Source organism: Cricetulus griseus, chromosome 2 (genome assembly GCF_003668045.3).
Source record: "Cricetulus griseus strain 17A/GY chromosome 2, alternate assembly CriGri-PICRH-1.0, whole genome shotgun sequence".
NCBI classification, from domain to species: Eukaryota; Metazoa; Chordata; class Mammalia; order Rodentia; family Cricetidae; genus Cricetulus; species Cricetulus griseus.
The window spans coordinates 117722689-117748125 of NC_048595.1; positions in this window are offsets into that span (position 1 = coordinate 117722689).

Here is a 25437-nt window from a genome sequence, read left to right on the forward strand (position 1 = left end):
ATAGCTTGCACTTATTGGTATTTGATTTCTATCTTTGAGAATGTAAAATATATCAGCACTGACCCAAACAATGTCTTCAAACCCAGAAGGTATTAACATGTTTAGTTGTTGGAGAGTGGTTTTAATAAGAACTTTGCAACAGTTTCTAAGTTGGTGAGAATTCTTGGTCATAATTATTTAGGTCTCAAACTCTGGTCCCATGTTTTTCTGAAGGTTCCTAAGTGTCTGCTTTCATCACTAGTCGCATTTGTTTATACACATGCCCACAAGTGACCTGAAGCACACAGAAGAAGCTCCGGGCACAAGAAGCTGCCTGCAATGCCTTCACCCCATGAAAGGGATTAGCGTATATGAACACATAATATTTCCAACAGAGGTTTGTAGTGTCGTCTTATAATTTATTTGTTCTCTTCAGTGAGCATAACTATGAATAATGAAAGGGAATGGCATGAATAAAAGAGAGTAATTTATGTACTTTATCAAGCCTACACAACCAATTTATATCCTATGAAGCAACTTAATGTATCTGTATTCAAATAAAATAAAAATAATAAGCTGCCTTATGTTAAGTGTGGAAAGTACCAAAAAGGAGAAAACAAACACTATACTTTGTTATGTATGCTTATTATTTTATTTTTGTATCTTTTAAAACAGTAATTTAGTGTGAAGTCATAGATTATGTTTGCTCCCATTTGAACCTGTAGTGTTCCCTGGACACACCAAGGAATTTTTCCAGAAGATGTCAGTACAGCTATGCTATCATTCTGACTCTAGTATAGGGCTTTATATAGAGAAACTAGTAGAGTGGTTTCTTTTTTATTAGTATTTTGTTCATGGTATTTATAAACACTGAAGTTGAATGATTCCCCTCATTTCTTTAGAATTTAATTTTGTTTCTTCAAGTTACTTTACAGGAACAAGTTTACCTCAAAACAAATTCTTATAATACAGGCTAGCATCATTTTTTCCCTGACAAAATTTGATCTGTAATTCAGGGTGCAGTTTACGCCCCTTGTTGTTGTGAGTCTTTGTCAGCCTCTTCTGCAGTGCTGTGGCCCTGTGTTTGCTTTCAATCTTCTACAACATCAGCATCTATACAGAATGGCTCTCTCCTATTGTCTAAGTGACTTAAGGATCTCCATATTGTGTTCTCACTCCTCTGAAGACTTCTCTTAGCACTTTGTATGCTGAGACTTGTTGAATGGTTGACTGATAAAAAAGCTTTGGTTTAGACTCTCTTCTGTGTGACACAACTTCCTATGTTTATTTATGCATTAGATATACAGCAATCATGGCATTAGTAATAAAAGTTAGATATAGGAGAGAATCAGTACTTATTATTATCTTCAAATCCATATATATATATATATATATATATATATATATATCACTAATATGGAAGTATTACAGATGAGATTCTGATATTAAAGAAAAATTCACAAAAATGTATGCATAAATTTTACTTCTTGGGCTCCGTCAATAGGACTATAATATGAAATAGAGTGAAGTTTAGCTTCAGTATTGCACCTGCAAATTACAGCTCTTCAAAATGCACCGGTTGCTCAAAAGGTTATGAATGATGTCATTTGCATCCACACAGGGAAAGACTCTTGCCTGACTTTTCAGATCTGTTTACAGAGATCCAAAATGTTCTGCCTATTTGTTTATCTAAAATATGTTTCTTTGTGAATGCCAGAAAGGAATTGCTACTGTAATCCCAGGTATCAATTTGCTTCCTGTAGGATATTGCCTTATGATCCCTGCTAGCTCTGCTTTTATTTTTTTATAATCCCAAGCCCTAGAGGCATCATTTCAGCCTAAGTCAGTGATTTAGAGGCTCTCTTGCTTTTATTTATAAATGTGTATGCTATAAAAAGTTACACAGCTCAGAATATAATGAAAACTGCTCACAAAATTTTGCTTTGAAAATCACAAACATGTCCTCATAAATATAGCTTCAGCCCAGCCATACATTTTCTTAATACTCCAGCAGCTACCTACCTCACACTTTTGTTCTGCATTCAGAATTTTATTAACATTTGAGACTTAGGGTGTTGATTGTTCACACAACATTTCCTATGTACTCATATGTATATTACCAAGTTTTTCAGTCAGCTTTTCTTTCTGAGCTAGTTCTAATCAAATATAAAGGCCCAACCTGAACACCTTTGTGCTAAGCATATAATACAATCCATGATGTTGGCCTTAGGTTATTGGGTGGAACAGAACTGAGTTGTGAGGAAGATTGCAATGAATTAAATTTTATTAAGGGTCTAGATCCTTGGAAAGTGCTATATATGTATGTTCGTGAATGAACGAATGAACATACACACACACACACACATCTCTCTCTCTCTCTCTCTCTCTCTCTCTCTCTCTCTATATATATATAATATATATATATATATATATATAATTCCTCATTTTAAAATCCATGCTATTTCATGAAGCAGTTAATATATATGTCAGGTTACAAGCTGACTGCTCAATCAACATGACATCTCACCTCACTGGGAACTTTAAACCTTAAGTATTCATTTGCTTTAAGTGATGGAGGATGTCCAAGTAAAAAAGAAAAAGTATTAAGGCAGTGGGGATGTAGGAAAAAAAAGAAAAATGAAAAGGGAGGAAAGAAAGGAAAGATAAAAAAATTCCAATAAATTATTTTAAAACATACTTTCTGGTTAAAGATAGGTTAAATAAGACCTACTGTTTTGATTTAAATATATTAATTTCAATGGACGTACTCATGCTGACATAATAGAAGTGTTTTAAGGTAATGAATCATTATTTTAAAGGTCACCAATTGGATTCCTCCACCTGAATAATTTTCCACCTGCCATTCTGCAGGCGGATGGTTTCACACATGCAGCTTCACTGGCTTGGGAAGTGGCCCGGGTTGGAAAGCACTTAACTGGAAACAAACATACTTTCAAGTCCCAAGGTCTGAGGCTAATCCTTGTCACTCAGGTTTTGGATGTTTGGCAGTAAAAGTTCTCGTTCACAATTTCAAAGGAAAATAGCCTGCTTTCTATCTGTGTTGAGTCTGAATGCCACAATGAGACTTATATGGACTTCTGAGACAATTCTTATTTCATACTCTTTATTATAGTTTACCTATACTGATTCTTTTTATAATTTTTCTTTGGGTGCAAAGGTAAGATTTTAGAATAGAGTAAGAAAGCTACCCTTTAAGGGGAGTGATAGTAGGTTCTTTTCTAGTGTCTATGACCTCATCAGACAAAGATAGTTAGCTAGTTATACAGTAACAGGCATGGATTTCCTCCTAGTGAGCATACCTTAACACCAATTATATTGCATTGCTTACCAATGAGATGTAAGTACATTCATTTCCGTGTTGGTAGTATATGGCTATACTGGTCATTGTTGAAGTTTGAAGGCTTTACTCTGAGTGGATTGCTTTTCTCCTTCAATAGATTACACAACATCTTTAGATACTATAGGAGACAGTTCTCAGAGAGTATGCTTCCATGTCAGTTACAGCTCAGTTATTCTAAGTACTATGTATGAAGTGTGACAACAATAATACTCTGTTATTCTGGGTTTTTCTTGCTAGTTACTGTGAGTAGAGTGACAACGAACATGCAAGTATTTATTGGGTAAGATGTCAAATCTTTTAGACATATGTTGAGGAGTGAGTCATATGGTAGATCTTTTAGTTTTTTTGAAAATTCTCTGGACTGATTTCCAAAGTGGTGGTATCAGTTTTCAATCCTACCAGCAGTGAACGGGGGTCCTTCTTTTCCCACATTCTTGGCAGCATGCATTATCAGTTGTGGTTTTTTTTTTTTTTTTTTATCTTAGCGATTCTGACTCTTGTACAATGAGATCTCAAAGTTGTTTTAATTTGCATTTTCCTAATATCCAAGGATTGAATATTTTAAATGATTTTTTTTTACTGGCTATTTTATTTTTCCTTTCGAGAACTTGATATTTTAATTTTAATTGCCCATTTTAATCATTTTTTAGATTCCATTTTTCATCTTTTATATATTCTGGTTGTCAAAGTTTCCCCCTGACTCTGTGCACTTGTTCCTAACTAAAATGATTGTTTCCTTTGCTGTGTGGAAATATTTTAGTTTTTTAGGATCCCATTTTTCAATTGTTCGTTATATTCCTGAGATGAATTGGGAACATATTGATTACAGAAACCTGGAATTATCCTTGGTCTAGTTGCTACAAAGTCTTGTGCCTGTGTGAGTGAGCAGAACCAGAAGAAAAAGAGTTCTACATAGAGAGCCTCAACTAAAAGGGAGATAATGCTGAATTACAGAATGATTATGGATGGAATAGTATAGTTTGCTTAAAAATATTGTTTCAGGAAGTCTAATTTGAGAAATTAAGAAATAAAGCTCCCCCCTCTCTCATTTTTTTTTTAAGACAGGGTTTCTCTGTGTAACAATCTGGCTATTGTGAAACTCACTTTGTAGACCAGGCTGGCCTTTTGCTTGCTGAGATCCACCTGCCTCTGCTTCCCTAGTGCTGGGATTAAAGGTGTGTGCTATCATTGCTTATCTAAAAACCTCACATTTTTAGATAAAGGGGGAAACTGTATGAGCATTTTGCTACATCCTATCAGATTCATGTAAGGGGGCAATGCAGTTGATTATTCTTGAAGCCTGAACATTTCATGAAGGCACCTTTGGTTCTCTACAGTTTCTAGAGATTAGGGATAGGCTCTGTTAACCTAAGTATCTGAGAGACCATAGCCAGACAAGGAAACGTCAAAACAGACTTGAGGGCAAATCCTAGAAAGCCAAGGAACTCCGTCCAAGAATATAATAGGAACAAAGATTTTTCTAGCAACTAAACAAGTTCAGGTACATATCCTAAAAGCAAAAAGTGATTCTGTGCATAATTTTGTGTGTGTGTGTGTGTGTGTGTGTGTGTGTGTGTGTGTGTGTGTGTGTATACCTGTATGTTGTCTCATTCATTCCTCTTTATATTTTACTTGGATACTTGGAAAATAATCATCTGATTCTTTTGAAATGACTATGTTCTATATATCCTCTATATCAGTGATGGTATTTTATATGTAGCTACTAAAATTGTTTTTATCCTAAAATGTTAATGTTATCAAGTAAATTAAAGATGTTAGTAATATAATTTCATAGATGCAGACTGTGGCTATCTGCCTTTCATCTTTTAGAATAACTTGAGTGTGAAATGCATATGATTACTGATACAAGGTTTCAGTAATGCTTCATGGAATGAAGCAGATTGATTGATTCTGTTTTTCCTTTGTTCTTTGGAAGAGAAGAAGAAATAGAAGTTGGTAGGAGTTGGCAAACAAACACATTAATGAACCAGGAAGATACTATATGACCGCATAAGGAAAGACAATTGTACATGAGACTTAAAGGAGAGGTAGAAAGTAAATTCATAACCAGATGTGAACAAGGTATTTCCGAACACAAAGCTCTGCATTCTGTGACAATTATTGAGTGGAGAAGAGCCTCAGCTGGCCCTTGTTCACTCTTTCCTTATCCAAGTTCAGTAATATACCTCATTCCCTTTGTAGAACTCTATCTGCCTATGAGCTATTCATACACTCACCCTATATGAGTCAGCTGGAGCATATACACTCAAGGGTGCCTTTCCTGAAAGTTTCCAATCTGAGCAACAACCACAATGCTATAGCTGTACAATTCATAAAAGAACCTAATAATGGATTCCATTGTATATTTCTCAATACTCACAAGACTGTCAGCTACTTGAAGACAGGGTTAATGTTATTCTTCCCTGTAATATTTTCCACAGTGTTATTGTTGATGCTTTAGTAGTTTTAACTCAGTACAGAATAGAAAACAAATGACAGAGTAAGTTAAAATTCCTGAAAAATTCTAATTAATACTTCAGGAACATCATAAGTTTCTCATGAAACCATATGTTTTCTATAAGGTACTCACATAAATTCAAAATGCACCTGTAATTTTCTATCTATGTACTTTCTGTTTCAAGAAAGTCTTCTTAGATATATGAGGAGAAGCTGTAAGTGGAGTCACATAGCAGAGAATATCACATATTAAATATCATCAATAAATATTGATATATATATATATCAATAAATATATATATATATTATATATATATATATATATCTTTAAAGAAAAATTTGTTTCGCTAAATTCGGACCAGATGCATGAGTCTGAAATAACTGATTTGTCAACACACACACACACACACACACACACACACACACACACACACTCCCATTTGCATGTTAAAACTGATGTCAACAATTTGACAAATAACTACTAGCCATTAAAAAACAGCTAAGAAACTCTCTAAGTTTTCATATGTAGAAGGAAGTACAGGAACTAGAGATTGAATTGGAGATAGAGACTTAAAGAACATCTAGGCTTCCCAGTTTATAATGCTTGTAGCAAATTGTCAACCCATATCTCTGGGGATTTTCCAATGCTGCTGTTTTGTCAAACATGTTTAGTTTGATTACATTGGGTTCTACATCAAAATCTAAATAATTATAAATTGATAGTAAAGTGTGGGGAATACCTAATTCCTAGCAAAATCCAATCATTTTTTCTCAGTTAAATAATCTGAAAATTAGAATTGCAGCTGCAAAATGACCATTTAGAATAATTCAGAGGAAACAGCCATAGATTGAACTGTTGACAGTTTTATATCGTTAACATCTACATATGTTCTAATTACCTCATTTGAGAGGTAGAAATCTAGTGGCTGGAGGCAAAATTAAATGCCAAATAAATGCACTTAAATAATTCTAGCCCAGATCTTCCCAAAGAAGGAGGAATTCTGAAGGAAAGCATGATGTAGGATGAAGATTACTGTATTGGTTTGATTATGGTATACAGTGATATTATCACCAAGTGTGAACTAATTCGTAGTGTGCAGCATATATATGGTGTGCAAGAACACTAGAGGATTTTTTTAACAGAAAACCAACACAATTTGAACTCACTACTTTGTTTCTTCATAGAAAGTTTATTTTTGTTTATGTTATCTCTTAAATTAAAAGTCTGCTTTGGGATTAGAAAATAGAAATCACATATTTCTTCTTTATGTTAAGGCCATTATAGAGGTTTAAAAATAATTGATTACTTATTAAGACTACCAAAAATACTATTTTATTTTTTACTTTTATACAAATACATTCATATTTTGTTGATAAAGGCAGAAATTCCTGACTGTATATGGAACTGAGTATAAGTTCTGGTTGATGGCTAAAACCTAAAGAATACCAATATATGAAAATACATATAACTTTCAAGGGGTAAAAATGTAACTCAGTAGCAGAGTATTTGCATGACATTCACAAGGCTCTGGCTTCAATCCATAGCACTATATGTATGCATTATTGTGTTTATGTTGGTGTTTGCTCCATCTAAGAAACCTTTACTTAGTGACTAAAATAAAGAGCCCCACTGATTCTGGCAGTATTTTTAGGGAGGAAGCTGTGTTATACTACTGTAGGTACAAATGTAAAATTGAGTTGAATTTCTTAAGAGATTTACTTTCAATAAATCTATAACATTGTATTTGTTTTGCTTTGATTTCTTGCTTTTTCTTAGACCATGGGTGGGCCTTAATACTATATTTCATGGAGTCCTGTGCTTTGTGAAAATGTGATTGATTACTTAATTAACTGATTTATTGGTTAAGTGAGTAAGAAAGAATGCCTTGGGATCAGTCAGACTTGGCTTTGCCTTCAACCCAGCAATATCCTAACTTGAATAGTCTGTTAATAGTCCTTACTTCTTAATTTTTTCCTTTTCTTTTCATTATTTTGCATTTAAAATGGAGATACTCATAGTACCAGTTTTCTCTATTAAAAATCAAATTTGTTCTTTGACAATGTTGCTCACATATATCATGTGGGAAGGAAGACTTTCCTTCCCACACTTTCTTATCTCACTCACACACATCCTGTCTACCTTCCTCCTTCTTACAAATACCTTTCCCACATTCATATTTTTAAGTTGCTTTATGATTCACTGTCTTCTAAAGCCCGGTAGGCTTAACAGTTGGTACATATCTCAAGTTAATTACTCTTCTCCCAGAATCTATTAGTAGCCAATAGTTCAGCATGGTGTGTTAGGTTCCCATGAGCCCCTTTCCTATCCATTACTGACTATTGATACCTAATGCAGGTAACTGTAGCTCCATGAACTCTGAATTGCAATTTCCTGGAAGATGGCATTCAACAGCACTTCTTCCCATCTTCTGGCTCTTTCAACCCTTCTGTCTCCTCTTTTAGAATGGCTCTGAGCCTTAAAAGGGGCAGTAAAGGTTGTTAGGGCTAAATGATCAATTGTCACTTATTTCACCTGCGACTTATGCTCATCACCATGTAAATCCATGAATTTCTGCCTTTACCTGCAAAAGAAGCTATATGGCATAAACATACATATTTAGAAGGAAATTTGATTTTATAATCATTAAGTTAAGGAATGATAGTAAGTTTCATCTAGGCTCAATGATTTTTTTCTTAGCTGGATGTTTACAGTACCTGACATGTATTCCCTCTTGTGAAACAGACTCAAACTGAATCAGAAAGTGATGGTTGCCTCTATAACAATTGTGCCACTGTTGCGCCAGTGGGAATATCTTGCCTGGCAGGTTTGTATTATGGAATGTAAGATTCACAAATGGCTGTGGCCGTAGGCACCTTTTCATCTGGGCCATTCTGGCACTTTGAAAGCTCCTATTTTATTTCTCAGCTTCCTTTACAGTAAAAAAGATACCACATGTTCTTATTTTAGCTAACAAAACCTGTTGGGATATTTGGTCTTATCTTGTCTTTTAATATAGTGTTATTTGAAAGACGATTAACCAGTTTTACAACTAAATGTCAATAAGTAGGAATATGGAAAATGCAGCAATACAGCTGTTTATGGAAAAGACAGCGTGATGGGGAAGAAAAGACTGTATCCATGTTCAATTTGCCAAGAAGTTCCATAACCCATTGGCCAACTCCTTCCAGATGTCTCCTAATGACTTGGATGGCTGTATTACACAAGCTGATGTGAATCACATATTCTTTCCCATTATCATAAAGGCTTTCTGCAATGTTGATTCTTTCATTTTAAATATTTCTTTGTTATTTGAGTCACATACAATTTCCTGAAATAATGGAAATGGCATAATTATTAGATAGAAAATTAAAGATTAGATAAAAACCACTTATCTAAAACTTACTATCAATAACAGTAAGTTCTAATAGTTTATTTCCATAATCATAGGACTTTTGGCGGGATTGCGACTTGCAAAGAACACCTCCTATGTGCTTCTTCATATAAACTTCCTACAAGAATACTTGCACAATTATATAAAATATAGGTACAAGAATGTCCACTACAGTGTTGTGTGTAATATTGGAAATATGAAAGTAACATAAAAGTGAAAGTGTAATTGAACTGAATTAAGGCATGTCCTAAGGATAAAGTATTACATAACTAGTAGAAAAATACAAAAACAAAAGAAGCACTGTAATCTTGCTTCTTGAGCTGATAATTTGGTCATAGGAGTTTTATAAATGGCTGAGTGCATCCTTCTGTAGAATGACTCAGACACATTAATACCCAACTCAGTGAGCTCACTTATGTGAGGCATGTAGAAGTCATGCATGATGCTTTCCAGTGGGGCATTCTGATGTCTAGCAGAATTTGTAGCTTTCAGGTGAAAGAACAGTGTGAGATTATTTCCAAAAAACATAGGTCCCAGTTTGACTTACGTTGAACACAGGACCTGGTAAAATAATCCAGACAAAAATGTCTTCATAGAGCTGGAGGGAGGGCACAAAGTAATACCACTAGCTGAGGGGCTATTTGTAAGAATAAATGCTGGAGACAGAATTAGTGTTTTTGTTTTTCTGTGGTGGAGCCCCTGGCAGGTTGACCATACTCCAGTGTATGGCCACACATATATGAACATATAAGCAGCAGAAATTGAACTTGTTGGACTTTTAAAAAGTGAGAACAAAAATTTAAGTGGGCATGGTATTGGAGGTAGATCTGAGAAGAGTTAGGTATGGGAATGAATATGATCAAAACATATGGATATGAGATTTCTCAAAAAGATAATTGAAATATTTTAAAAAATAATGAGTACATAAGACTGGGAGGTTGAAGTTCTGTACTCTATAGAGTACTGTAGAAGAAATATTCTATACTTTTTTATCGAGATAAGATTCATAGGTCTAGAAAACAGTCATATGTTCATTTGTAAACAATATTTCAGACACATAATAAAGATTCATCACTAAATAGAAAAACAGTGCAGTTTGCCCAAAGATGGCTTCATAGGCATATGTTTTCTTATGAGTCAGTGTTTTGTCCCTTGTAATATATAAACTGATGATAAAATAACATACATTATACCCTGCAGAAAATATTCAATCTTATTTTGGTCTAAAATGTTCAAAATGGGTGTTCTACTTACTATTAATACTTGTAGAGCAAACAAAATCAAATCTCTGTCTCTGTCTATGTTTCTTCTCTTTGTTCTCTTTTTCCCTCCATCTTCCTCTCTCCCTTCCTTTCCTCTCCCTCCAACACATCTTACTTTGTATTCTTGCATTTCTGTATTTTCTAAGAAGACATCCTCCATCTGAATCTACCATAATGAATTATGTATAGAATAAAGTATTGAAAATATAGTTATTCCCTTAAGATACAATAACTTTTACATCAAAATATTTAATATGATATCATATCTTGTGAAAACGGTTCACTAGCCAAGTGGTGGTGGTGAATACATTTAATTATTTTAATCCCAGCACACAGATGGCAGAGTCAGGTAAGTGCATCTCTGAGTTTGAGGTTAGTCTGGTCTATAGAGTGAGTTCCAGGACAACCAGAGATACACAGAGAAACCATGTCTGGAAAGCAAAAAAAAAAAAAGTGAAAGCAAAGAAAGAAAGAAAGAAAGAAAGAAAGAAAGAAAGAAAGAAAGAAAGAAAGAAAGAAAGAAAGAAGAAAAATGGTTCACTGAATAACCTCTGGTTACTAAATTATATGATCTTGAGACTACTATTTCCTATTATCTGAGGGGAGGAAAGAAATACAAGTTCTTCATGAGGTAAAGAACAAAGAGAACCTTCAAATGCTTTTCAGAATATCTGCCCAGACAGAGAGGAACAAGTTTAAGTTGATAGATCCCTGCTTAGTCTAAGAGGATGCAGATAAGGAAGCTACATTATTATAGGTGGTGCCAGCATATTTATTTTTCTCAAGGATGGTATCACTCAGGGTGTGAAATCAACAAAAATCTAAAAAAAAAAAAAGGTGACATACCTCTATAAGACAAACTGAGGGAAAAAAATCTAAGAATTTGATCTCTTTGAATTAAAGGTGTTTCCCATCCCCTCCCCCTCTCTGTATCTGTTTCTTAGGGCTTTCAGGAGTAGAACACTGGCTCTTTAGCTTTTTTTTTTTTTCCACAGTTCAGGTTTGTTACCTAAGGTATCTTCATTGGTCTGTGTGTTTCCCTTCTTTTTAAAAACTTAGTCTTCTTCAAAGTCATTTATGATCATTTTCCCTTTCACTTTGCCTTACAAAATCTGTCATTCTGAAGCTAGAACAGCATGCCACATCCAACCTCTGCCTGTGCTGCATAAGCATTTTGAAAGATGACAGATTTAAATATGGGTCTGAATTCACAATTATTGTGACATGTACTTAATGTTGGTTGATAGTGTAGACACACTCAATTAAGGAAATGTGCTTGATCAAGCTAAGCAGTTTATGAAGGACTTGGATAGGAATAAGTACAGAGTTACTAGATGCATAAACTTCGTTTTGCTTCCTCAAATGTCACTGTCTGTGATTGTCTTCCAGTTCCTGAACACTGTTTGTCTCATGCATAATAAATTTCCTTATTTCCCAACCCCCGTCCCATTCTGGAACAGCTTTGCCTTTTCAACTCATTACTGTTCCCACCATTTAATAAGAAGGTTTTGCTGGGCTTTCTAATCGAAAACTTGCTTTTATCTTTCTTCATAGAAGAATTGAAATGGCTTCTTTCAGGTTGCTGGAGCCTCTGGGGAGATAAGGACCCTGCGGTTAACAGGATGAGAGATTTTTGTTTAGAAATTTTTATTTAGACAATGAAAAATGACCTCTGTAAACTCAAAGCTATCTTATTTTGGGGCTTTAGGCTTCTGGCAGATAAATCAATTGGGCCCTAGGGACAGCAAGGAAAAACCTTTGCAGTAACTGTGTCAGGGCAACGCAATAGATTTGTTGTGAGTATGCAGTTGTGTTGAATATAGAATGCACTTAAAAATAAATATCATTTTATTTTCTATTAAATATTCAGGATCTGAATTCTCCTCTCTTCAGCTGTTGTAAGAAATATTTCTTTTTTGAGGCAAGTTGGAAAAAGCAGATTTTTTTAAATGTATGAACTATGTGGCTATTATTGGAATTTTGATTTTGACTTTTTAATTATTTACTTCATGCTTTTTAATGGAGCTTTTTAGATAGAAATCCTCAAAGCTACATCCCCATCTTTAAAAAAACAAATCAGTATCCTAAAACTGCTTCCTTTTGGGTAGACAAGCTCATTGTTAGCTAAATAATGGAATAGTGGGTTGTCTAAAATATCCTTTGCAGATTGCTGACACATTTTTCACACCTGTTCATCGGCTCAAGGAACTTTGCAGATCCTCACAGCATGAATTTGCACTGCATGATCTCTCCTAAGGAAGAATGTTGCACTTGGCTATCTGCTTTTTTACCTGTGTCATGTAGAGTGCAGATTCAAGGTGAAAAGTTATTCAGAAAAACCTGAAAATTTGACAAAGGAAAAAAAAAAGAAAAAAAGAAGAAAACCCACCGGAGACAAATGCACAGTAAATATGGGTAGATCTATGATTGTTAGAGGTCTAGCAACTGGGACTGGTGACCAAGTCAGCAAAGAAGAGGTTTTGAAGAGGTTCTGTTATAGGAGAGCATGGATGGTAATTTACAATGTCATTGAGGTTATGAGATAAACTAACATAATTCATAAGATGAGAAATGTCAGTGTTTGGAAAGTGAAGTCACAAAGTACATATGCAGTGAGAAAGTTAGATCGAGCTTTGGGAAGTGACCCAGGAATTCCAGAAAAAATAAACCCCATGGTGCCTTGAACTCTAATGTTGACTTGTAATTTGGGAGTGAAAACAGCCTGTTTATTCAGTCTCTTCATTCTATCATTAAAAATTATTGCTTTTCATTTTTTCCCTATCCCAAGGTTCATTGTGTTAGTTCCTAGCCAAAATTAATGTGTAAACAATATTTTTTACACATAATTTAATTTGGAAACTTGAATAACAGAAAAATGTGAAACATTGACAGTGTCTGAGTATACATGGGTTGACTGGTGTGACATGATGTTTCTTAGCAACCAAAAGTAGGTTTCAGTTCTAGGAGGTACTAAGGTGAGTTAAATATCATATCATGTATATTTGTGTCTGAATTATAATTTTCAAGTAAATGGACATTATACCAATCTCAAAATATTGTAAGAAAAATGGTATATTCTATTATATTTAAGGAATATATCTATATCTATATCTATATCTATATCTATATATACATATATATATATATATATATATATATATCCATCCAAAATAATGGTTTTTCTGAATACTTACCTTTGCATCCAGAATCTACACATATTCATTTATTTCTCACAGAATATATAATTTAATATTATATACTCATAATCATTGAGGAACCACAGACTTAGAGATGTTGCTTGTTCTGGTAATAAATGGCAAAGATTATTATCAATGGCTGCTGTTGTTACCTTGTGACAAGTGCACAGTATCCATTCAGTAAAAAGGGATCCCATTGCTTCCTGTTATAAAAGTATAATATGTTCATTAAAGTATCTGTGATCATCTTTTATGACTTTGATAAAATTGCTTAGATTATTGAAGAGCCTTAAAATTTAAATATGAAGATATAATGCAGTGGTTGGGTCAAATATGCCAATGTAATGCCACTTTTCATTTAAAATAATTTATTTCACCAAAATCTTTGGTTCAACTATAAATTAAATTTTACCACATACCCAGGATCATATTATCTATTTTCTGTTATGCGCTGTAAGTTCATATATTTCAGGTTCTTTATAAAACATTGGTGCCTTGCCCAATAGTCATCAGAGAGGCTTCCTCCAGCAACTGTTGGAAGCAGATACAAAGATCCACAGAAAATCATTAGGCCGAGCTCAGGGAAACCTGTGGAAGGATTGTAGGAACCAGAGGAGTGAAAGACACCACAAGAAAACCCACAGAATCAACAAACCCGGGCTCATAGGGGCTCACAGAGACTGAATAAACAATCAGGGAGCCTGCATATGACTGACCTAGGCACTCTTCATATATGTTACAGCTGTGTAGGTTGGTCTTCTTGCATGAATCCTAACAGTGGGAGCAGGAGCTGTCTCTGAAGTCTTTTGCTGGCTTTTCGGACCCTATTCCTCATACTGGGTTGCCTTGCCCAGCTTTAATATAAGGCAAGGTGCTTAGTCTTACTGCAATTTGATATGCCATACTTTGTTGATAACCAGGGGAGGCCTGCCCTTTTCTGAATAAAAGCAGCAGGAGTGGACGGGAGTTGGTGACAGCTGGAGGTGAGGGAAGTGGAAGAAGAGGAGGGAGGGGAAGCTGTTGGGTTGTAAAAAGCCTCTGGTTGGGGTGTAAAATGAATAAATATATATTATTTAAAAATAAAATAAAAAAGACAGGAAAAGAATAAACTTACTTGAAACAAATAGAAAATCATTTATGATATTGATTTCAATTTTAAATTGAACTAAGTTCATTGTCAGATTATAATATAAATAACAAAACCAATGAGCTATTATACTGAAAAATACTGCATTTAGTTGTAATTAATAATGAATGTCTCATTAAAGGTCTCTAAAGTTAATTTCATTGCACACTTTCTGAAAAATTAGTTTCTCATAAACACTGAAAATGACATGTGACTAATTCTACTTACAACTACACATAGTTTCCATTTATAGAAAGTATCACTCATTCCAGTATCTGAATTTTTGTTTTTTTTTTCACCTTCTGAAAAATAATAAATTCAAAGATAAGATGTCCCAAACTGAACACTGGTTGCTATGTTCACAATGCCATTACTCAGGGTACATCTACACTGCTATCAGGTGGATCATAGATGCTCAGTCAGGACTTCATAGTACTATTCTCCATAGATGCAAAATATCTATGGAGAAATATGACAAAGAATTCTTTTAAGGAAACACAGATGACATTAGATAATCCTGTACATCATTAGTAATGTTAACTCAAAGTCCCCTACAATAGGTCACAATTTATTGTGTTCTGTAAATTAGCTGAATAAGGCAACACTAGAGAGAAAAATATAATGGCAAAAGAAAGTAGAGAAATGTCATAGGACAAAGCCTATTACTTTTTAGTGGAGGATCAAGCGGAATATTAAAAAGGGAACTCCTTGAGGCATTGCTTTACAGTATTTAATGCATGTAATAATCAAGTTATGTAATTAGTTAAGGTCTCATGTTTAAGCATTTAACTTAATATGTTAGAGTAGTATATAAAATCATTTGAAGATGTTTTCATCAATTATTTCAGTATTTTTGTCTTTTTATTTATATTGTGTTATAATTATTTGTTTTTTAAGATTAAAACATTAAATTTCTCCATTTTCTTTCTTCCTGCCCAACCCTTTCATATACCCATTCTCATTTCAAAATCATGTCCTCTTTTTTGTTAATTATTTGTTATATGCATATATATTTTGCATATACATATATATTCTTGAATACAACCTGTTCACTCTGCGTAATGTTACTTGTATGTATGTCTTCAGGAACGATTGTTTGGTATTGGATAACCAGTTGGTGTGGTTTCTCTTTGGGAAGAATATCCTACTCTCAGCATTTCTTGCTTGCCTGTAGTCCTTTATCTAGGTTTGAGGCCTCCTGGTCTCTTCAGTTTTGTGCCCTTTAGCTTGTGTGCTATTGTCCTTGTTCAGCTCATGGGAGCAGTCACGTTGCTGAGACTTTATGGGTGTAGATTCTGTAGGAGATACAATGTAAGTCATACACAGTACACAAAGACCCTGTAGGTGGAATTTACATAAAATCCTCTTCCCTGAGGACTAATTTTCATGATACAGTAAGACACCGTTAAGCTTTCAAAGGAAGAAAGTAGCCAAGAGTACTAACCAACCCTGATTTCAGTGAACCACAACTATGGCCAATATGGCACAGTAGCCCTAGGAGTACAGTAATAGCACACAAAATCTTGGCCATCATCAGAGCTTTTTAATTGGACTTAATGTCTGCTCAAAAGGAAGGAAGTACTGCCTGGTATTGGAAGCCTAACCGACTACTAAAGTCACCGATCTTAAAGGAGAATTTACAACCACCACTCTATTAAGACAGTATAGTCCATAACTGCATTCTAAATATATGTCTTCATGGTACAGATAAAAATAGTCCTCGTCATTCCTCAAAGGAATTTCTCTTCGTAACAGGGAACAGAGAAAACCACAACCAATAAAAAATGCAGAGCTGTGGAGCAGAGTCCCAATGGCTACAACTATAAAACAACCACTGTTACAATAAAGCTCATGTGGTCTCTTAGGGGAACCTTGGCAGGTGAGGGTGACAGAGGTTGAGGATAAATACACCAGGCAGACCAATCTTGAGTGAGAAGTTTTGTTAGAAAGGGGAGGGAAGGGGAAGGAAAGAGAAAAAAGGTAAAGAGACACAGAGACAGAGAGAGGAGAGAAGAGAAGAAGGAGACAGGAAAAGTCCTGTCTACCCCAGGGGAACCTAGGGGAAGAGAGCAGGAAAAAGAGGATCGAGAAAAGGGAGTGGGAAAGAAAAGAGACAGAAAAGATAGAGCATAAGTGGGTAAGGATCTTTCTTTTGTAGAGGTCCTTTGCACTTTCAAGCTTTCTACACTGTCATGAAACCTTGGGGTGACCAGGGTACTGCCTGAGTGCATTCTGCCAAGTGACAGAGGCAGGCAAGCATAATGCCTGAATCCTTACAACCACCATACCTAGGGATCAATATTTAAAGAAAAGAAGTTTTAAAAATTCAAGAAGCAGGGAGAGAAACCAGGTAAAATTAAGAGAAAGCAGTGAAGAGCAAATTTAATATAGTAACTGGTGGCACTATTATGTTGATGACCACAAACTTGAAACAAGTAAGAGTAATGAGTAATGCTGCCAGCAGAAACTGGTGGCACACCTTTCTGGAGATACTGGAAATTATTATTCACAAAAGAGCCATTCATAAAGGCATGCATAATGTTGGAAAAACAATACAAACTACAACCTACCATCACAGCAGGACAAAACAACTGGAGCTACTACTGTCTAACACTTGAGTTTCAATGGAAAGATGAAATCAAGTGACCAGAATTGTAGCAGAGTCTTGAAGATAGAAGGCATTGTGGAGCAGAGCCAGCTGAGACCTGGCATAACACAGGAGAAGATTAAATAAATACCCAAACCTCTATGCTTCTAGCTTAATCATTATCCAAATTGCAACTGTAATTTATAATATGTGTCCTGTGTTGGTGGAGTCCATGATGGTCAACCGTTTATATGAGAGAGGAGTATGGCAAGTGATTCCACTTATTTTACAACCCAAAATAAAAAGATGTCAAAGCCCAAACAATTAATAATTAGGACCCCTTTTAAAATCTTTGGTGAAATTTAAGAAAAGAACAAATAGATTTTTTTTGAAAAATTATTAGAACATTGGAAAACAAATATTCTGAAAACATCTGAAAGAAATGTAGGAAGCTATAGCAAAAATGAAAACACAATAATGTGTGTGGGGGGTGGGGGTGGGTGCCTTGTACACTCTTGTGGCAAATGTAGCACTGTAAATGAAAACAGGCATGGCACAAGCTGTAAGCTAAAGGATACTGGGTTCGGAAGCAAATTTAAATGAAAATTCTAGCACATTGTGAGCAGTCAGGTTGTGATTTAATGTTTAACCCTTACCGGTGTCCACACCTGCATTATCCAGAAATCAGTGGGAAAGAGAATTTGGAAAGGGACAAAATGCTATAAAGTCAATGTAAACCAAGAGCTGATGTGGTACTTGGAATTAAAAGTGAATACAAATGCATACAGGGCATGGTAAGCTTTTACGTAAAGGCAGGTTTCTAACTGTTACATGACTTATTTTGAAATGATCTTCAGTCCATGTGAGTGCTGCAGTAAACACCAGACTTAACATGCTTTGTAAACGAAGGGAGCATGTGAGGTTTCATATATTGTTGTGTTGGTTGTAAAATTTTATTAACCTTTGCCACTATTTCGAAAATATGTGAGGATAGTCAAGTGAATTTATTCAGAGGTCCACAGTTTTCATTTTGTCTTAAGTTCCTATGTGACTCAGCATTCTAGCTGCTGAATACCATTCCTAATCCACAGCTAATGAATGGTATTTAATTAACAATGATTACATGAGTTGATGTCTGCCTGTCGTTTTACAAACCTGTATTTGGAAGATCTGATGGCCCTTTTATTCCACCCCCTTTTTGTTTTGGCCTCATATGTCTATGTCTAATGTTTTGTTTTTTCCCTCAGAGTTGCAAGGGCAGTTTTAGGGTATGACTAGAGATAGATGAGTCCTCAGAAATGGCATCCCTATAGGTCTGTGAATAATCAATTGTGTAAGAAATGTAATAATACTTTTCTGAAATTTCTATTTTCCCTCATTTCCTTGATAACCTGAACTCAAAATTCTGTTTTTCTTCATTTTGACCTAGAGTATACTTAGAGATTCAGTTGGGTTAAATTTTCCTAAATAGTTCTAGGTGCTTCAGAAAATTTTAGTGTTCTGAAGTTTTCTAAATTGCCATCTACTTTTGAAAATTATTCTTCCAGTATCTTTTAAGATCATTTTTTTTTTTGGTTTTTCAAGACAGGGTTTCTCTGTGTAGCTTTGGAGCCTATCCTGGTGCTCACTCTGGAGACCAGGCTGGCCTCGAACTCACAGAGATCCTCCTGCCTCTGCCTCCCAAGTGCTGGGATTAAAGGTGTGTGCCACTAACGCCCAGCTTAAGATCATTTTGTATACTATTATTTTTATTATAACTTAGTTTAACTTAAAACTGTATACACCTTGAAGCTCTCTGTAGTAAATAGTGAATCAGTGTGGAATATATATTAATTAATGATAGCTTTAATAATACTGATACAGTAACCTAATTTTGTCATTATTTTACTCATATTACTCTTCCCTAAGGTCCTACTGGAACTGTATTAGTTTTTACAGCAAGTGTAATGTCTTAGAATTAAAAACTGTTCTTACATCTCTATTTTAATGACCATTTAGTTAGACAGAGATGATTTGAGGAGACTCTGGTGCATTATTTAAATTTCCATGGCTAATATTTGCATAAGACAAAAACTAATTTTGTTATAGGTAACTTTTATCTAAAAGCCAGAACTAGCAAGCATGTATGGTCAATATGCACTTTTCAGAGAATCTTGAAATAGTATGTGATTTTTCTTAGAAAGTATTGCTGATTTTTAAACAAACTAGAAGACAGTGTCTTCCATAAGTACTATATACTGCTCATGATTCTACATTAAAAGACTTTTTTTGATCTTATTTTACTTGGATCTTCAAATCCTGCATTTGTGGGGACTGGTTCACCTACTGGTCCATATCCACATAATTCATGCTTTACAGTCATAGACTGGGTTGACACAGGGTAATAGAAAATGATGCATTGCCTGAATTTAAAGGAACATGGACTATTTCTGGATTTGCCGTGCAGCATGAGATCTGTATCACATTTGAAACAAAGCTAACCAAGCAGCCAGAGCAAAAAGATATCTATAGCATCCATTAATCAAGGTAGAGTATATATATATATATATATATATATATATATATATATATATATATATATACTCACTCTGTCTTCTTGGCATAGTTTTTTAACCTGAATCAGAACAAAATTAGCCTTAGTAACCATTCATACTGATACTTACACTATCATAGTTGGAGAATTATCCCATGGAAAAAACAAAGGAAGTCTAATTTAGTTGAAACCTGTTAGATGCTTAGTTCTTTATATAAACTGCCCTTTGCTTAAGTTTTTTTCACTGAGGCATCGTTAAATACTCTGCAATGTAGGAATGTTTTCCCATTGTATGTATATGGCTAACTCTAAAAGCAAATTAATTTCAGAGTTAGTTAAAACATTGACTATAAGCATTATGAGAATTAAATGACTTCAGATTTAAAATAATTCAGACAAACAAGAGTTAGAAGAATAAACTAATGGGAATATACTCACTTTCAAAGAAGACTTCCAATTTAGCTGAGAATATGGATTCTTTGATGCAGAAGCAGCCAGTTGTGAATTTCTGCACTCTAGAAGATATGACGCAGTCTCAAGATCTAGGCTTATTTTCTTTTTCCCAAGATATCTCCACATTTCAAATCCTTGAACCAGTGATACGAAGTTGAGGGAGGAGGTTTAGAAAGTGGATGTGTGTCTGGAAGGGTTAGGGATGAATAGGAACAAGAAAAAAACTGAATGAAATTTCTCAAAGAATTAATGAAAATAATATTTCTTTTAAAAATATCTCTGGAGAGATGTGACAGAGGTTAAAAGTACTGGGACATGGGGTTAGTTCCTAACACCTGCATGTCAGCTCTCTGACGTGCCTAACTGCAGTTCCAGGGGATTGGGTGCCCATTATGACTTCTGTGCACAGAAGGTACAGATACATGCAGACAAGCATAGTAATAATATACACAAGAGAAAATAATTAAATACTTTTTAATTAAAAACCCATTTGAAGATGAGCCTACATTGTGCAGCCAAGCCTAGTGCAGTGTTTTGAGAATGGTCTAGATCAGAACACATATGTTTTTAATATCTGTTCTTCCCCTTAATGAAGTTGGAAATAAAATGCTTTCAACCGTGTGTGTGTGTGTGTGTGTGTGTGTGTGTGTGTGTGTGTGTGTGTGTGCTTTAATTTGATTATAGTTTGGAATGTTTTTTGGGAAAACATGGTTTTCTTGTTTTGGTACATTTGTTGTTGCATTAGGGTTTTCCTTGTTTTTTTGAGAAAGAACTTAAAGTTGGGTGGGTAGGGAGATGGAAAGAATCAGGAGGGATTTGAGGGAGGGAAAGAATATGATCAAAATATATTTAAATTTAAAATTTATTAACAAAAATAAAAGGTTAAGAACGTGCAAAAATTCTCACAACACATTTTAAAGATGAAGTGTTTCGCAGAGGAAAAAACTAAGACAGAGGAAAGCTATATAATACAAAGTTAATAGAGCATATATCAGATTAATTTGGGATTCAAATCTAGAAATTTTCATGTTTAGAAGCCATATATTTCTTTACAAAGTGTCTTAAAATTCAAATATAGGGAGTCTTGAAATCCAAATCTTGGCACTGAGAGAAAGAGTGTGGAGGAAGGAATTGGAGAACTGAAAAAGCAAGTCTGTCTAGAGGGCAGAAAAGACTGGATTTTGTGAGATAAGGCTATGGGTGTGGATATTTGAGTATGTAGAGCCATAGGCCATATTTTCTAGGGAGTTCTTAAATCTATGAGAGATGAGAAATCACTGAAAAACTTTTCTAAGAAGGTGGGGAAGGTGATATTTATATCCTTGGGGCCTGGGAGAGTGTAGATTAGTAGAACAACTAGAACAGAAAATTAAGGTCATGAGATTAAAAGATTTAAGTAAAATTAATGTATTTATATCATGGAATTTTTGTTGTTGTTGTTGTCTGAGACAGGGTTTCTCTGTTTAGCTTTGGAGCCTGTCCTGGAACTTGCTGGTCTCAAACTCACAGAGATCCTCTTGCCTCTGCCTCTCAAGAGCTCAGATTAAAGGCATGCACCAACACCACCCAGCAATATCATGGTATTTTCTGTGGATTTGATATATGAATTAAAGGCTAAGATAGGACTCATTTTCTGTCTTTCATACTGATTAATATCAATGTTTGTTTGACAATAATAGTAGGATAGCTCTAATTGTCACTTTGGAAGATATTCTCATTGAAGGATATTTTAAGTTTGATTGGGCTGTGAGAAGATCTGTATGGGATTGTCATAAATTAAACAATGTGGGGAATACCCAGCCCATTCTGGGTGACATCACTCCCTAGGCAGAAGTCCTGAATTGAATAAAAATGGAAAAATTCAATTGAGCACAAGCAAGCAAACAATTAAGCATACATGTATTCACTTCTATCTTGTCTTAATCATGGATGTGATTGGACCAGTTGTCCAGCCACTGTGACTTCCCTAAAGAGATGGATGGTAACCTAGAATTGTGAGCTAAGATAAGCTGTCCATTCCCTAATTTGTTTTATATCAGTGTTTTTTTCAGAGCAGCAGAAATTAAACTAAGACAGGGGATAATAAGTTAGAATGTTAATTTGGCATATTGAATGAATGAAACAGAAAAAAATTACAATGATTGGGCTAGGACTAAGTTGTGAAGAACTGTTAACATGGAAATCCGATAGAGAGAAGTCATCTTGGAAAAGTTACAATGAGAATATTAGTAGTTAGAAGTCATACCAAGAAGTAAGGGAATGTAGAAAATTATTGATAGTAATACATGTTGTAATTTAAGAAAAGTGGTGTGAAAGAGAAAGATGCCATGTGACAGGGTTAAAGCAGAGGGTTGTTTTGTTTTTTTTTTTTAATTAGGGAGATGGTTCATAAAAAGGAGAAAGGGAAGGGGCAAGGCTGGCCTCCAGAGACAGGAACAGCAGGAGAGAGGAGAAAGGAAAGAGGGGGAGAGATGAAGAGCAGAACAGACAGAAAGGGAGAGAAAGAGAGAAAGAAAGAGAGAGAGAATGAGAGAGAGAGAGAGAGAGAGAGAGAGAGAGAGAGAGAGAGAGAGAGAAGGATGGGAGGTAGACAGGGCTCTTTTTAAAGGGAACACAGTGAACATGCCTTGGTGGTGCTCTTAGTGGCTGCAGCTGAGGGCATAGCCTGTCAGACTTCCAAGGACAGGCCAGTACAGATGCCTGAATACTAACAGTAAGTAGAATAAAAGAATACTGCATGGATGTATGTGTATGATATATACATGCTTCCATGTGCAAGTATGCATGTGTAGAGGCCAGAAGAGCATGTTGGTGTCCACCATCTGTCTCTACATTATTCTTTTGAGAAAGGGTGTCTTCAGCAAGCCCAAGGAATCCACCACTCTTTGGTTCATGTAGTTTTGTGGGTACAGGTGGACAGGAAGTTTCTAGTAACCAAACTCAAGTCCTACGACATCTCTCCAACCATAGAGTTAAATAATATTAATATTACCATTGACAATGACCATCAGATTTATTGGCTCTATGTCTTTGTTAATTTTAGTAAAAGACACTTGAGTAAAATTTCCATAAATCAAGTAAGAATTGATGAAGTTATGCAGCAGCATCTGGAACACTCTAGAGTATCTGAAGAGAGACATTTATGCTGATTATGAAAGATTTTAGGTAGAATTACAGTTCACACTTCTTTTAAAATAATAATTTGTTCTTTGACAATTCAATGCAATATATTTTGGATATATTCACCCTCAGTTCTTCCCAGATTCACCCTTACCTTCCTACCCAACCATGTTTTCATACTCTACATCCTCCTCTTCCTCCCTGTCCCTCTCCTCCTCCTTCTCTTCACCTTCCTCCTCTTCCTTCTTCTAGCGTGTGTGTGTGTGTGTGTGTGTGTGTGTGTGTGTGTGTGTGTGTGTGTGTGTATGTGTGTGTGTGTTGTCCAACTACTCTTGAGAATGGGCACTGCTCCATAGAGTGGCTGACCTATCACAGGATGTGTCCCTGGGAGCTAGGGCCTAGAGAGCAGAGCTGTCCTGCAGGGAGCTCAGACACTTTCCTTGAATTACTTTTATTCTCTATTAAGTTATAATTTTATATAGATTACTTAAAAACTACCCACTAAACCAAATGGAGAGAAGTTGTGATGTGTGAATTCATACACTGTCAAAGAATTCGAACAATGAGCCAGGAAAGTCATCTCTGTCAAAATAAACTTATTTAATTAAATAAAGATCATAAGTAGATTCAGACACATGGACTATTCATTAAAATATCAAATACATTAATGAGTGCACAGTGAAATAGTTATTCATTCTAATATCTAACAATAAGCATTAGCTATCTGAGATTATTAGTTGATGCAATGTAATATCAACAATATGAATATTCTTTGCAAATAAAAAGTAAATCTTGTCTCATCTAGCAAAACTTTGTTAAAATTGGCAAGACAATGGTTAACTGAAATATTTGATTCTTCTGGCGGAGTTCCACACCATTTAAATATCATTATTTAGTTTATCTTGTCCAAAATATTACATAAGCCAGGATTCTCTGTGCTTAATATTAAACTCAAGATACAAAGTCATATAAGTAATTGAGTTAGTGCTTAATATTTCCACAGTTGAGATCTGGTTTAAGCAGAAGTTTAAAAAATAACATAAATGCAACATTATAAAACATATAAAATAATGTTTTACAGTGATATGTTTGATTGGTTGACTTAATCTTGATTCATAGCATTTGTGAGTTCATTACAATAAAATGATTTTGTATTAAAATCTGAATAAATAATTTTAAAATTCATAGTATTAATTTTTCTCTAAAATATGATGCAAGTATCCTACTAACACAGAAAAATTACTAATTTGAGATGCTTAGAAAATTGCAAAGCTTTATAAAATGTTCCAATTATTCCTTCAAGGCATCTAAAAATCGAAGCATGATGAGATACAATGTGCCCTGTTAGAGCGATATAGGACAGTATCTGTACTCTTCCTCTTGCTCTCTTCTCTACGGAACCACCATGTGATCCCAGGAAGAGGACGCCAGTGGAAGGAGTCCTCGATAAGATCAGTCTTATAAAATATATAGATTTATGATAATTAAGACTGAGCTAGCATATAAGAAATCCTAGTCATTTGGCCAGCAGCATTGTAAAATATTAGTCTTTGTGTATTATTTGGGATCCTAACGCAGAAAGTGCCCACATGGCGGCGTGGCTTGGTCGGGTGGAGTAAACACGATTACAGAATGGCATCAGTGATTGAGATGACCCCATGCCCTGAGGTTCCCACAGGAAGAGGGGAACCTGATGCACAGCCCGCCCTATTGAGCTGCCTTCCAGCAACTAGTCAAGCCGTGGGGGAACTTAGGCAGCTGGAGGTAGGTGTTACAAATTTCCTTGTAAACTTCACAAAAGCTAAAAAAGGAATTTTCAAAGCAAAAGAACAGAGACAAGCATGACTTCTTGGTAGTAGCATTTTTTTTTGGGGGGTGGTCTTTATTTTGCTATAGACAGGCAGAGACTCCAGTGGTTCCTTTAAGAGAGATTTCCTGACTCAGCCTAATTACAAAAACAAAACAAAACA